The sequence below is a fragment of the Durio zibethinus genome, chromosome 22 (assembly GCF_047325235.1).
Source record: "Durio zibethinus cultivar Kanyao isolate XHJ-2024 chromosome 22, ASM4732523v1, whole genome shotgun sequence".
NCBI lineage: Eukaryota > Viridiplantae > Streptophyta > Magnoliopsida > Malvales > Malvaceae > Durio > Durio zibethinus.
In genome coordinates this window covers 10,666,304-10,683,595 of record NC_143183.1, presented here as the reverse complement: position 1 = coordinate 10,683,595, position 17,292 = coordinate 10,666,304, and positions in this window count along the sequence as shown.

The window sequence follows — 17,292 nt, the reverse complement described above, 5'->3', positions numbered from 1 at the left end:
AATCCAAAGGATCATTTCTCATCAAATGAAGCACCTTAGCATTTTACCTTATCCTTCATCAATTTTTTTTTCTCTTTGCTTTTCTTTTTTCTTTACTTTATATTTTCATTTTCAATTTTTCATCATTTTCTTTTTTAAGAAAGAGTCAAACACAAAAAGGCTTTGCCCCTTAGGTCATTTAGGACCTTCACTTCTCTTTTTGTGAACAAGGTCTTTTCAAAATTTGTCCCTTAATGTGGAAGGTGATTCTTGATGAGTTTTCTCAAGAAAAATTATAATAGATTTAAAGGGGACAACAAATGAATAATTTTACTTTTTGTGAGAAAAATAGAAGACAAATGGTCATTTCTCATCAAATAAATACTCTTATTAAAGAATATTTATTGAATAAGAGTAAACTTGTGAATAAATAACCATAAAGGACCGCAAACTACATTACTTTCATCTTTCAATGGGTGAAACTCCAGCTTTAACATTTGTCTTCTTTGGCTTAGGTAATCCTAACAAATTAAGAGTCTTAATTCATCAATTTCACCAATATAAAAATGTTTTCACAATTAAATCCTGAATTATTATCATGATTGTTTAACATTCATTACTTGGAATATGTGAATAGGTGAAATATGAAAAATAATGAAATGAAAGGATATATAATGAAAATGCATCTGCCATTTTACTGAAATGATGAAAGATAAATGAACTCTTGAATGTTCATAAATGAACTATCAAATGTTCATAAGTATTTAAAAACTTTCATTATTTCCTAAAATTCCTAAAGTGACATACAATCATAAAAGCCTTATTAGAATTATGCTTATGTATGGTTAAACAAAGGATTTCCAGTAACAATCATTCTTGTTTCTCCATCAAAATTCACTAAACCAGTCTTGACCAAACTTTGCACCTTATATTTCAATGCTATGCAATTTTTTATAGAATGGCTGACAATCCCAAGATGATAGTCATAAGTTGTATTAACATCATACCACTTAGAGTAAGGAGGTTTCAAAAGTTCTAAATATATTGGTGTAATCAAGTGGTTCTAAATGAGTTGAAGGAGTAACTCGATGTATGTTATAGGAATTGGATTAATGGGAGCTTTCTCTTTTTTTCTATTCACGAAGTTTTTGGTTTGAGTAACTGGTTGATTTGTAAGTTGAGGATTAAGTGCATGTGCTTAAAATTTGTTGGCAATCTTGGCTACACAATTGTTTGATAAGCATAAGGACTTTAAGATGTCTATGGATGGGTAGTAAAGTTGGTATATCAAATAAGGATAATATGGGGTAAAGCTTCCAACCTGTTTCTCTGGTTTCCCATTCTCCTCACAACTAATAGATGACTAGAGCTGAATCTCCAAACACATCTAATACTTTGATTTTTTTTTCAATTGTTGCTTGCAGACCCATAACACAGGCCTCATACTCAGCCACATTATTCGTGCAATTAAAATTTAACCTGACTATAATGGGATAATAGTGCCCATCAGGAGATATTTAAATTACCCTAATACCATGACCCAAAGCATTAGCAGCTCCATCAAAATACATCTTCCAAGACTCTTCAACAGATTCATTTTCTTCAATGGCCATCATATTTTCATCAGGGAACTCCAAGTTCATTGGTTCATAATTTTTGACAGCATGATTAGTAAGGAACTCGACTACGGTACTTTCTTTTATAGCTTTTTGAGTCACATAAATGTTATCATATTCTGAAAGCATAACTTGCCACCACACTATTCTTCCTGTTAATGAGGGCTTTTTGAAGATATATTTAATAGGATCCAACTTTGCTATGAGCCAAGTGGTATGATAAAGCATGTATTGTCGGAGCCTTCAAGTTATCCAAGCCAATGCATAACACATCTTCTCTAATGGTGAATACTTAGACTCATAATCAGTGAATTTCTTGTTTAAGTAGTAAATTGCTCATTCTTTCTTGTCAGTTTCATCTTTTTGCCCCAGCACACATCCCATTGAATTTTCATGCATTGTTAAGTACAAGATCAAAGGTTTTTTTAGGATTGGCGGCACCAACACAAATGGATTTGACAAGTATTCTTTAATCTTACAAAAGCTCTTACCATTCATCATTCCATTCTCCAGGATCATGTTTTCTAAGAAGCTTGAAAATAGGATCGCACTTGTAGGTGAGTTGACATATGAAACAAGCAATATAGTTTAATCTTCCTAGGAAACCTCGCACTTCTTTTGGGGTACGAGGAGGAGATAAGTTTTGGATGGCTTGTATCTTATCCGGGTCCACTTTGATTCATCTTTCACTGACCACAAAGCCTAATAGTTTTTCTGATTTGGCACCAAATGTACATTTAACAGGATTCAACTTCAACTAAAATCTTCTCAATCTGTCAAATAACTTTTTGAGATTAACTATATGATCTTCTCCTTCACGAGATTTTGAATCATATCATCCATATATACCTCTATTTCTTTATGTATCATGTCATGAAAGAGAGTTACCATTGCTCTTTGATAAGTAGCACCAGCATTTTTTAACCTAAAAGGATGACTTTGTAACAGAATGTCCCATACATGGTCACAAATGTAGTTTTTCCATATGATCTCGAGCCATCTTGATCTAATTATAGCCTGAGAAGCCATCCATAAAGGAAAATATGGAATACCTAGTAGTATTATCCACTAGAGTATCGATGTGAGGTAGAGGAAAATTATCCTTAGGGCTTGCCCTATTTAGATCTCGATAATCGACACACATTCTCACTTTTTCATCCTTCTTAGGAACTGACACTATCTTAGATACCTGTTCAGGATATTTTGCCACCTCAAAAAATCCAGCATCAAATTGCTTCTTCACTTTCTCTTTAATTTTTAGCAGCATCTCTGGTTTCATGCACCTTAGCTTTTGCTGCATCGACTTACATCTTGGTTTTAAAGGCAACTTGTGCTCTATAATATCAGTGCTGAGTCCTGACATATCTTGGTAAGTCCACGTGAACACATCTACATATTCTCAGAGCAGCTCTTCTAGCTTCATCTTTTAGGTGGTAAAAGAGATATACCAATTTTGACCTCTTTTCTGTTTTAACCATCTTCCAAATTCACTAATTCGATAATTTTCTGGTGGGGTTTAATTGGCTTATCTTTATGTTCTATTAATTTTAACAAATCAAAAGGTAGTGTGTAGTTATTTAAATCTTCCTCATTATCAAGTTCATTAACATGAATTAATTTTTTGAAATCAAATCTAAGATTATTGCCATGATTATCTTCGTGTTCATTGTTTGGGACCCTGCAAAGGGTAAGATGAAGAGAATATTGGCACACAAAAATGGAATGATAAAAAAATGATGGAAAGAGAAGAATGGAAAGCAAGATGAAGATGAAAACAATAGAAAAAATGCGAATGCATCTTCTAAGTCTTTTATTAAAATGATAAACATAAACACACCACAAAAGATCTCTTAATACTCGTAGAAAGTAATTAGAGATTTAAAGTTTCACAGTACATTACTTTTTCAAAGTTTTAAAGACAACAAGCAGCTCTATAACTTTCCAATTATCTAGCTCAAAATCTGAAAGATAATGGTACACAAATAGCTCTTCACTTTGACTCTTTTTTTCTTTATCATCCATCATTTGAATGGCAGTTCTAAAAATTTTTCCATAAATCATGCACTTAGGGCTTCCAATAAATTTGGATAAATATATATTCCCAAGTAAAAAGAATCATAGAGGTATGGAATGACCATAGGCTCTGACTTTGGCTCATATCCCCTAAGATTAGCTATTCTTTTATCTCTTTTCTCATTCATCATTCTTATTCTATCCCTCTTGTTGGCTTATATCCCAAGCTAAATTTGTCTCTCTTTTTATATATGGCTGATGGCTTCGTGATTCCTTGCAAGTTCTTCCCAAGTTCAGCTTTAGGTCACTATCCCATCTTGGTAAACCGTTTGACTACCATTTTAGTTGTCGTAGACAAGTGTGGCAAATATAATTTAGATCTTTCAGTTATATATGTTGCATTGGCAATCTCAAAGGATTTATAAGAGCATTCTAAAGCTTCATCTACTGATTCCACATAAAGAGTATTTATCGATTGAGTTACCAATAAATCTTTTTCTTTTGTCACATATGTTAGCTTTCTTTCAACAATGAATTTGACTTTCTGATGTAATGAGGATGGAACAACACCTGCCATATAGATCCACGACCTACCCAATAAACAACTGTATAAAGTAGAGATGTCCATAACTTAAAATTTCACATTGACAGTGCATGGGCCAATCTGTAATGGCACTTCTATATCTCTCAGCACCTCTCTTTTAGTTCCATCAAAAGCTCGCACTATCATATGACTAGGCTTCATATAAGATCCATCAATAGGGAGTTTTACAGAGTAGTCATAGGCATAACATTGATGGATGAGCCATTATCAATCAAAACTTTAGCCATTATATGACCTTTACATTTCACAATAATGTGATGAGCTTTGGTACTATTTCTACCTTCAGGAGGAATCTCTTTATCACTAAAAGAGATATAATTTGAAATCATTAGATTGCCAACAAGCTATTCCACATATTCAACAGAAGCATTGTGAGACACATATGCTTGATTTAGCACCTTAAGTAAAGCATTACGATGTGACTCTGAACTAAGCAATAATGACAATAGCGAAATTTTAGCTAGTATCTTGTTAAACTATTTTACCACGCTATACTCGCTATGTTTTATTAACTTTAGAAATTCACATGCTTTACTCTCAGATACTGACTTCTGACATTCTTTTTCTGGGGCTGTGTCAAGACCACTCTGACTTTCATTTTTTTCTCCTACCTTGGCTTTCTCTTTTTTAGCTTTTTCTAGAGCCTCTGGGGTATAACACCACCCACTTCGAGTTATGCCTCTTACACCCATTATGTTGGCAGTATTTGGGTTGATTACGACATCACAACCATATTTCCATGATACTAGTTTATCATTCTGATTTGAAAAAGGGCTAAGAATTTTAATTGTCACCACTGATCGAGAGATAGGTTTTTCTAGCTTTGATGTTGGCTTCTCATCATAATAGATAGTTACTGATCTACGTATAAACTTATTCTTTGAATCAATGGTAGACACTTCAGGTTTCACCAACTCTTCTCTCTTTCGGTAAAAGTCTATTCAACCCATATCCATCAACTTTTGCACATCTTGATGGAATTGATGATAATTCTCGATAGAATGCCCTAGAACACCTCTGTGATAATTGCAGCTTTCAGTTAAGTTAATCACTTCAGAGTAATTTTGAGGTTCTATTGGCTTAAACATGTTAGCTTTGACCAAGACTTCGAACACCTTAGCCATCGGAGTCTTAACTTCATTTATTTTTTTCTTTACATGACTTCTTTGCCCATCAATTAAGGCATTTATTGATGGTCTGGTATGATCTAGTAAAGGGTTCCCATTAACATTTGGAGTCTCTTGTTGGTTGATATCAAAGTTTAATACCTCTTCATTTATTAACCCTTGCACTTTACGCTTCAAAGCAGTACAGTTTTCAGTGAAATAACCTAGATTCCCTTAGTGATAATCACAATGTGCATTAGGGTTATACCATTTGAAAAATAGAGGTTTCAAGGGTTCAACGATAACAGGAGCAAGAAGATGTTTTTTAACAAATCGATGATACAAATCTGTGTATGTTATGGGAATGGGATCGAAAGTAATTTTTTCTTAGGCATTTCTTAGGGCTCTCAAACCACTATTAGGATTGGATCTCCATTTTGGTCTGATAGGTGCAGCAAGACGATTGTAGGTGGGTGTCTGAAATGATGGCTAAAAATGAAGTGGATAAGCTGGTTGTGGTAATGACTAGTATGGTTGATATGAATGAGGGATGGATACAACATGGTTTACGAAAGGGTAATGGGTTTGGTAGACTGGTGTAGGATAATGTGTGAAACCTTTGAATTGTTACCCCATATAGTTCACTACTTGAACTTTATTCTCTTTCTTTTTAAGAGCTCTACATTTTCTTACTCCACTTGTCTCTCCTGCATCGAGCTTATCGTTCTTTATGGCATTTTCAATGATCTCACTTAATATCACCATATCTATAAAGTTCTTGGTTGCATTGCCTATCAATCTCTTATAGTACGGTGCTTTCAGGGTGTTCACAAATAAAACAGTTGTTTCTTTCTTAATGAGAGGAGGTTGAACTTATGCAGCCACATCTCTCCATCTTTGTTCATACTTCTTGAAGTTTTCAATTGCTTTCTTTTTCATACTTTGTAGAGATAGACGGTATGGAACCAGATCTGTAACATGCCAATATTGTGTAAGAAATACCTTTGTAAGCTCTTACCAAGAACGAATACGAGTCCTATCTAATTGAACATACTATCTAACTATAAAACCCGTAAGACTATCTTGAAATATATGCATTAACAACTTTTCATCGCGAGCATGTGCTGTCGTCTTTCGACAATACATGGTGATATGGGTCATCGAGCATTTTGTGTCATCATATTTTTCAAATTCAAGGACCTTGAATTTAGGCGAAATGACCACATTTGAAACTAAACAAAGGTCAATCGCATCTATGGAGCCATAAAAATTTATTCTCTCTACAGCCTTAAGCCTTCCTTCCAATAACTTCATCTTCTTCCGAATACTGGTATCTTCTATTTTCTTAGGTGTCTGTATCCCTAGATTTTTTTTTCTTTAGGATCATCCAAATCAGGAACTAAGATTGGCTCAGGTGGTTTTTCCATAATGATAGGATTAATAAAATTTTGAAATTATCCTGAAGCAGGTGTGGATGTCATTCTTGGATAAGGATTGGGATATCCACCAGGAGTAAGAATTGGTACTTTAGTTCCTTGAGAAGGTTGGGTCGATCGTGGCTCAAACCCTGGAGGGTAAATAGGATCTACCATATCTGGCGATTGCTCTTGAAAGCTAGGATTTTCTTCCACTGCTTTTCTCTTATCAAGTTTTCTGAGCATATCCATTATTGTACTGAGATCCCTTCTTAGTTTTTCTTGAACTTTTTTTATTCTCTCAAATTGACTGGCCTGTTCTTTTTCTATGATTCTTATCTGAGTCTTGGTATGTATGAATGACAAGTAGGTTGGGTTGAAATTTTTGATGGGTGAGCTATTCTTGAACCTTTATTACCACAAAGTTTTTTTTTTTTATTTTGAAAAAGAAGAAAGAAAGAAAAAAATTAGAATGCTATGTGTTGAAAATTTTATTTTTGACTTATTTTGTGAAAAATGATGTACATGATGCATGAATGCAAGTGGGAGATATTTGCTCTTGGACAAATTTCAACATTAAAAATTTTTATTGATTCTATCACATCTTTTATTACATGAGATTTACCATCTTAGAGTTGTATCTATAAAAGCATTTGACTTGTTCATAATAGTCCTTTACCTCATCTAAAAAGTTCACTAGGCATTATCCATATTCTCCTATGGGATTGACTTCTCTTCTTAATGCTTCTACCTTTTCAACCATCTTCCATGCTTTCTTTACTGCCTTGCAAACTTGATTAGTCAAGTGCTCTATGTACTGTTGCCTCCTTAAGCTTTCTGCTTTTAATTTCATGTGAGCATCCCTTTCTGAATCATAAGTGAAGATCTAATCTTTTTCCCTTCTATGTCACTCATCTATTATTGCTGAAATATGGCTCTTGTGGTCTTGTAGTTGTATCTCTAACCTTTAGATCACCTGGTGAAGTGATTTTTTTTCATCAATACTTCGAAATGCTTTCTTTTCTCTTTTACAAGCATGACTTTCAACCTTTCCTTTTCATTTTGGCATTCCACCATCTTGCTGAGGTTATAGAGTATAATCTCTTCCAATTTTGACATTCTTGAGAAATTATGGTGGTCTCCTCTTACTTTTCTTGAGCTTTGCCCATCCATTGGTTTATTCTTTCTCGGAGCTCATCCATTTCACATTGTCAACTAAGGGAAGACTTGGTGACTTTTTCAATTTTGAATTGAACTCGTAACCTCTTATTTTTCTGGTGTAGATCTTTCAAATCATTATTGGCCACATCTCATTCTTTTATGACTTTTTCTAATCTGCTCCTTTGTATCTCTACTTCATATTTCAATTGCCCTACTTTCTCGTGAAGTCTCAAATTTTCTCTTCTTATTTCTTTTTTTATAGCTTCTAATTTTTTCTTGACAAGCTCAACTTTTGATAATCGTACCTCTTTTAAAAGATTAACTAATTGATATGAGCTATCATCAAAAGGGAGTACTATATCTCTAGGCCATCTTACTTTTCAAATCTAATAATCAGAAGTGACTTTGTCAATGAGAGGCCCTAACCTCATTCTTTGTGTTCTCTTCCATGCTTGGATCAATTGCTCTGAGGTTCTTGATGGATTCGGTTCCTTATAAATGAATTTCACTTGGACCAGGTCATGAGTAGCAGGAACAAATTACTTTGCACCAAATTGCCTAAGCACCATTAATGGAGCATAACTTATAATGCCCCACAGTCTTAATAACGGTATCCATGGCTCATTTCCTCCACGATATAACAAGGGCACACGAGGCATCTAAGGCACCATCCATTCGATTTCATCCTCAGTAAGCTTTTGCTAGAAAAAGACCCAATTTTCTTTAGTCTTCAATGTTGGTCATTGGCTTTTATAAAACTTTTTGATTGGTGCCTTATTTCGAAGATATGGTTTCAAAAATGCACTCTTTCCACACTTGAAATGACTTCTAACCTATACGTATAATAGAGATGCATATCCTATGAATCATCCTTTTTCATTTCATTGACAGAAATTCAATGACCTGATGGTTTTGACTAGGACTGCTGGAGCGAGATTAATTACTTGGGTTTTAATTTGCTCGAAAAAGTCTACCACAGTTATTTCAATGTAACCCAAAGTTTTCGAAAAGATTACCATGCCATATAATGCTAAAGCAAACACAGCCATACCTTGATCATCATTTAAATGCTCTTGAATGAAGTTTCAAAGAAAATCCAACAAACGTCGAGATGTTCACTTTTAGGCTTCACAAAAGAATTGATGGTTTCTACTTTAACATCCATAAGCTTGGCTAACGTTTTATGATAACCTAATTTTGACTTTCGGGTAAATACTTTATCTGGACATTGTAGTTTTATCCCGAGCAAAATCAAATACTCCTCGATAGTTGGCACCAAATCTTCCTGATTAAAAGTAACGCATCTATAGGATGGATCCGAAAATTGTATAGCTACCTTGACCAACTGTTTATCGATCACTACTGAAATAAGGGATACAATCTGCCATACTTTTTACAAAAGCTTTCTTTTTTTTCTTTACTTAACTGACCCCAGACAGCAGCTAACTCTTTTAAATAATTCTGTGTGAGATCTAAATGCACTTTCTCGCGTAATTCAGACACATAACCGGTAGGCAAACAATCTCCATTCTTTTGTTGAGTTTCTTTCGACCAAATATGTACTTCATTATACGAATCACATGGCATACTAACTGGGGATGAGCAAATCTGTAGTTTTTTGGGATCCATGAAAACATCTTGGGAGAAATATGTCCTAGAGCAAATATCTTGATGCAAAACTGTATGATATGATTAATGCAAAAAAGAAAATGAAACAAAATTGAGTTAGTGGGGTTTGAAAAAAAACATTTTTTATTTTTTAGTGTTTTTTTTATGTTTTGAGATTTTTTTGTTTTGTTTTGTATTACGCATAACTTTTATTCTTAGGTATTGCCTACAAGAAGGTGGACAAGATTTTACAAAAGGTTGGTTTCTTAGGCTTATTATATGCTGGGTTTGGATTGACAGTGTCTAAAGGTTCCTAAATATTCCTCATTGTTGTCCATATTAGACTAGTAAGGCACCCTAATCCTCACCCATTACAGGTTACGAACGGAAAGGGTTCAATTCGAGTGGAAGTATTTCACTTGCCATTGCGGAGGTTATCACCTTACGAGAGCATAGGTACTTTACTTCCTCCTATAAAGGATGGAGCTCGAGTATAGAGTTCATGCATGAGATGCATCGTGCCATTGTGTGCAAATATATCCTAATTTATTATGAGTAATATATATAGAAAAATAAAACATAAGAGGCATAGTAAAAGAAATGTGTGTGAATTTTTTTGCTTTTTATTTTCAATTTGTTTTATTTTTTATTTTTTGACCTTTTTTTTTAAATGAAAAATAAATATCTAAGAAATTGATTAAGACTGTTTAAATCAAAATTTAAGGATAACAAGTAGTTAATTTTGGCCTGACTCTCGAAAACAAAAGACAGTCCCCAGTGGAGTTGCCAAGCTGTCGTAATGATTTTGTATCCGCTCGACGAATTTGGAAATAAAATAAAAAAATAATGGAGTCACCACCAATCTTTTTTGGCTAGGTGCAATTGGCCACCTACTAAAATATATCCTTTTAATAAAGTTTTAAAATTAATTAAAAAGATAATTTTACGGTTTGTGAAATAGTCTGAGTTTGGGAGTTGGTTATGCATGGGGAAGGATAAGCACCCCCACAGCGCCCATTAAAAATGGTACCAATTAACAATGTGTTATGCTTTGATTTTGATAAAAATAATCTATTTTTCGGTGTTCGAAAAATAATTTCCTTGATTTTTTATTTATTAGAAAAAAATTTTATTCTCGAGCAAAATAAATAAAAACCTTTTTATTGAAATAATTCTTAAAATATTCTAGTACATTGGTAGCATTAGAAAAACTTTTTCTCACCTAGAGATTTCTTAAGCATCGTTTCTCGAAATACTTTAGAATCTCATCCTCGGAGGCTCAAATTTACTTTTCGTAAAAAATGTCATGCATGCAATGCAAAAATGTTACCATGTTTATGCACACATTTTATTCTCCTTTGTTAGAAATTTTATTAATTATTTTATTAATATTTATTTTTAAATGAAATTTTGAAGAAAAAGGAATTTAATTATATTGAAGATTTTCTATAAATATTCCAATACACTGGTAATATTTTACAAAAAATCTTTTCACCTAGGATTTCTTAAAGCATCTCTACTCGAAATACTTTTAGAATCCATCATCGGATAAAATTTTTTTCTTTTCATTTTTATTTCTTATATTTTTAATATATTAATCAATTTTTATTTATTACTTAAAAAAAAAATTTTTTTATTGTATTGAAAAATTTTTTATAAACACTCCAATACACTGGTAGTATTTAAAAAAAAATCTTCTCACCTAGACTACTCAAAATACCTTTGAATCTCATCGTCGGATAAAATTTCTTTTCTTCTCATTTTTATTTCTTTTATTTTTAATTTATTAATCAATTTTTATTTATTACTCAAAAAAAGAAATTTTTTATTGTATTGAAAAAATTTTTTATAAACACTTCAATACACTGATAGTATTTAAAAAAAAATCTTTTTACCTAAAGATTTTGTAGGTATCACTACTCGGAATACCTTTGAATCTCATCGTCAAATAAAAAATTTTTTTCCTACATTTTTATTAGTTTAGTATTATTATTAAATTTATTTTTATATTATTTTGTTTTTAAAGTTTATTTTAAAAATTAACAAAATTATAAAAAAAACTTAACCACATATTTCATCATTTAATCTAACAAATATAAATATTTTAATATGCATAAATATTAATAAAATAATATATAAAAAATAAGAAAAATTCAAAAAAAAATATTTTTTTTACCTGAACCAGATCGGTCAATGCGCGGTTCGATCTGACGATTTGGGTGCAGTTCGGCTCGATCTGGTTGGTTCAGCGATTAGGTACCAATTCGATTCGGGTTCAGTGGTTCGGCTCCGGTCCAGTCAGACTGGTCAGAGGCTGATGGAGAAGCGTGTCGCGAGTCGGGTGCATGGATCCCGGGTCAAGTCGCATGTTGATGCGCAGATCCTAGGTGCTTAAACGACGTTGTTTTGGGCATTTATTGAAACGACATCGTTTTGACTATTGACAGCTTATATAAAAGCCCAAATTTTTTTTTCAATCATTTCCTTCTTTCCTCAGAAAAAAAATGCCCTATTTTTTCCCTCTTTTTTTCAGTCGACCTGGGGCCGGTGCCTATCCGTCACGATGACCACCGTAGTCCTTGCCGACGACGAGCTCCAACAACCATCGTCGGTGCCGAAAAATTTTAAAAAATACTCACAAACTCCTTTCGACCTCCTGAACACAAATCCTACCTCTTTTTCACCAAAAAGAGTCTCTACATCCCTAGATCTTCTTTCAAAGTTTCGATGAAACTATTTTCTTTTTGAAACTAACTTTTTTTTCTTCTTTGTGCAGGAAGCTCGACACTAGGTTCCTTCCTATGGGGAGGACTGTTGATTTTTTTTGGGTTTTTTTTTTGGTAAAATCTCTCATTCATTTTTCTTTTCTTTTTTCTTTGGGTGATCAGCTAGGAGCTCTATTTATAGAGCTCTGACATGCCCTGTGCCTGAGGGTATGGCACAGGGCTAGGCATGGGGGTACAAACACGACCCCATGCCTTTTTTATTTTTTTTGGCAACATTTGATAGTGGTACGGTTAGGTGATCAGAGGAGTGAGGGATAAGGCATGGTGGTAGTGGTGCCAGGGAAGGCACCACTGCCATCCTCGATTTTTTCTTTTTTTTGTTCTATTTTTTTGTATTTTTTTGGTATTTTGTATTATTTGATATTTTGTATTTTGGTTTTTTTTTGTATTTTGTATTTAATAATATTTTTTTTATTATTATTTTTTTCTGGACAAATTTGATGTCCACAATTTCCTAAAAAATTACCATGTCAACAAAGTTTTTGATGCCATTTCCAATCATCCTTTCATAGTATGGAGTTTTGAAGGTAATGACAAATAGAACTATAGCCTCTTTTTTAGTGAGTGGTGGTTGGACTTAGGTAGCAGCTTCCTTTCACCGCTGAGCATATTCTTTAAAGGTCTTAGTATATTTCTTTTTCATGCTCTATAATGACAGATGATCTAGAGCCAAATCTATGATATGTTTGTATTACATGATGAATGCTCTAGCTAGTTTCCTCTATCAATGGATGGGAGTCCTATCTAATTGGACATACCATCTTATAGTTGAACCAGTGAAGCTATATTAAAATACATAGATAAGCAACTTCTCATCATGTGCATATACATGTGCGACCATCTTACTGTAATACATAGTGACATGGGTTATTAGGAATTTAGTTCTATCATTTTTTTTTTTTTATTCAGGCATGTTAAATTTGGGTGGAATTACCACATCAAGAACTAGGCATGGTCTAACAACATCCATTAAGCCATAGAAATTCTTCCATTCAATGGATCATAGCTTTCCTCTATGAGATCCATCTTTTATTGAAATCCTAGCCCTTTTTTAGTTTCTGATACACCCATCTTTAACTTCTTTTACTTTTTTAGTTCGTCCAAATTAGGAACTTATGTTGGAACCTAAGCTTTCACATCAAGAACATAAGTGATGTGTCGTTAAAAATGGGCTCATGAGCTGTTGAAGGCATGCCAAAATGTATATAAGGGTATCTTCCAATAAATGACCTTTGTGGTGATGCCCCTTGGATACTTGAGCTTGGTATAGACCAAAATCAAGACCAACATTAGGTGGGTATAGCATTTCCATTTTAGACAACAACCTCTTCAGCTACTACTTTCCATTTGTTCAAATTTTTCAACAACTCAACTATGTGTTATAGTTTTTCCTTCATCTCTTCTTGTGCCTTTTCCATCTTTTAGATGTTGAGAGGTTGTTCTTCTTCTATAGTTCTAACTTGATAGCAACTATTATATTGCCTTAAGTTATTCAAAGATTGAGCTATCCTTGAACCTCTATTACCACAATTGGGGCACCATATCATTATGTGTTTATACAAAGAAAAAAAACTATAAATCATCCCAACACCTTGAATGAGCTTTTCTTTAAAAACAATGGAGTGAATATGCATGAATGAGTATGAGGCAAAACAATCTCTAATAAAAGATTTTAATCATTATGAAAAAACTCTTTTTTATAATGATGCAAATGCATAAATATACAATTGAAAAAAAATGTGTTAGCATAGATAAAGTACACAATAAATAAAGAAAAAATGCAATTTTAAAGGTAAAAGGTAATGGATGTCCATTCGTGTGTCCTATTTTAGTGTTTTCTATGCAAAGGGAATGGCATGGTTCTAACTTAAGGTTGGATTCTTAGGGTTTTTATATATGCTGGGTTTGAAGGTTTTGATAAGCTAATAGTTCCCAAATTGTTCCTTACATCATTATCAATTATAGACTAACAAGCCACCCCAATTTTCATCCATTATAGGCTAAAACTAAAAAGATTCATTTTAGGTGGGAGTCTTTCGCTAGCTCACACGGACGTTATCATTTTATAAGAGTGTAGATACTTACTTTCTCTTAAAAAGAACAAATCTCGGATGTAGAGCTTTTGCATGAATGTGCATATGTAGTTTGTGCGATGGAATAAACATACTTTTTGACATTTTATTCACAAATCCCAATGCCTCAAATTAAGTGTTATACAAAAGATACAAAAAAAAAAAAAACAAATGGATTAATACAAATGAAAAAAATACATAAATAAACATAAAAAACATCAAAATAAGGTTTAAGATAACATATAACTAACAACTGGTTTGACTCTCTAATGCCTTTAGTGGAGTCATCAAATTATCATAATGTTCAAATTTGAGAACTTGAGTGTTAGACAAAAAAATATGGAATGGTCTCTAATATATATTTTTTTAATTTGGTGTGATTGGACATCTAAATAAATTTATCATTTTTAAAGTTATCCTAAGTTTGACTAAGGTCCCTACAAAAATATATTCTAGTCTATATCTTCAGAACTATGTTCGAAAGTCAGTTACATGTAGAGAAAGTCTTCATAGATGCACAATGCTCAAAAATTGGTACCAAATTAGTCTTATGTTATCTTATCCAAGTCTTAATCAAAATGGTTTTCTTTTCTAATTTATTTTAATTTCAATATTAAAATATTAGAAAATAAATATTGAGACTTTCACTAAAAAGAGAATTTTCTCCTTTCAAGTGTATTCAAGAAAAATATGTCATTTTCTTAAAGAGACTCTGTCGTTAGATTCATTAAATATTTATAAAAGAGAATTATTTACATCTTTTTTATAATTATGTATTCACAAAATAGTACAAAATAATCATACAAAAATATTATACAAAAAAAATTTTCAATTTTAAAATTCAAACTATAAAAAAATTTTCTCTTTCTTTGTCCTTATTATTTTTAACTAAATCAAAATTCAAATTAATAAAAAGAATAAAAATTAGTTAAAGCAAAAAAAAAAAAAATAAGAAAATAAATTAAAAAAAGGAAAATAAATTTAAAAAAAAACCTACGATCCAAGTCGAGTTAAGTAGCGAGTCGACGCACGGGTCAGTAGGTCTGAATGCATGTCAGAGCTTTCCAAAACAATGCCGTTCCATTAGCCTTATAAAAGCAAAAAAAAAAGGTTTTTTTTTATTTTTCTTTATTCCTTCTCTATCTAGCCAAAATCCTTTGCTCCTCTCTCTAAAAGTTAAACGAAAAAACCCATAAATTTCTAGATCCTTGCCAAAATTTCTAAATCTAATGCCAAAAAATTCAATCAAACTAAAAAACTTCCCAAAAATAGATCATCGCAAATTCCTCCAACCACCATTAATCTCGTTGAAAACTTCAACCCTCACTAAAAAAAAATAAAAATTTTTAAAACTTACTAAAAAAACCAAAAAATTTCAAAAAAAATAAAAATTCAAGTACGCCTTCAAAATCCTAAAAAATCTCTAAATATCTCAACGTAAAAAATAAACATATAATCAATCTTAGAATTTGAACATATGTTCTCTGTATATGTTGTCAATTGCTTTTGATTGCTACGTTTTCTTTTTTATTGTTATAATTGTTATGTAATTGCTTTGTTTTTTATGTTCTTTGCTCTTAGGAATTGAACTCTTTATATAGGAATTGAAATCCCTTTTTAATTTGGAAATAATTGAATGATAAAATCTAACAAGATTCAATCTTTAACACTTTTGCAATCTCTTTTTCCTTTTTCAATGAATTGGTGTCCAAGTAATTGAAAAGCAAATTTAGTCTTTAAATTTTAAATCTTAACAAAATAAAGAAAATCAAACTCCTAAATCCTTTATGCAATTTTCTATCTAGGATTTTTCTTTTTTTACCTTTTGACTTTTTAACTTTGACATCTAAATTAAACTAAAATAAAAGTAAAAATAAATTGAAGAAACGAATAAAACTAAATAAAAAGAAAAAGAAAAAATAGTCAAATAAAACTTTTGGGCCTTTTGTTTGGGCTTTAAAATTCAAATTTACAATTAAATCCTAATTGATTCAAAATCGATTTTAGAACTTAATATCAAAGCAAGTTCGCACCCATTAATATCGAAAAAAATTTCAAATAAAATGAGGCGTCTACAATTATGATTTGACATCAAAATAATTTTATTAATTTCAATTATTGTTAAATTTATAAATATCATATATATTATAAAACTTAGGTCAAATTATGATAATAGTTTCTGTATTCGAACAAAATTTGGAATTTACTTTCTCTAGTATAAGTCATATAGTAGAAAATATAGTCTTTATACTATTTTGATTTTATAATCTTAGTTTAATCACTAATCTTGTTAAATTTTTATTGTTAAAATTCTAGGTGATGATTGATTTGATGATGTAAGCATTGATTTTGCTAAAATAATATTAATTGTTTTTAGTAATAACATGAATATATGAAATCAATTGTCAAATTGTACAAATAATATTCATATCCACACGAATTTTGAATTTTAATCACTTTAATATAATTCATAAAAACTTGTTCTCATACAAGTTGAATTTGATAATGTTAATTCAATTACTAATGCAATCAATTATTCTCTATTAATTTTGCTAACGTGATGTTGTCTTTTTAGGAAAAACATCTACAACTTAAAAAAATCCTAAAAAATATTTTTAAAAAATAAAAATCCAAAACAAAAAGAATTTTTTTTATTTTTTACTTTTTCTCAAAAATTTTAAAAGCATTAAGTTATTGAATAAAATTAAATTTAGTATTTTTAAAAAATCTAAAAATTTTAAAATATGGAAATTTTGTTGAAAAATAAAATTTTATTTAATTAAAATTCAAAAAAATTAAAGTATTGGAAAAAATTAAATTTAATATTTTAAAAAGTTTTGATAAATTCTAAAGTTTTTAATTTATTTTTTAAAAATTAAAAAATAAAAGAAATATTATTTTTAAAAATTAAAATATTTGAAAAAAAATTGAA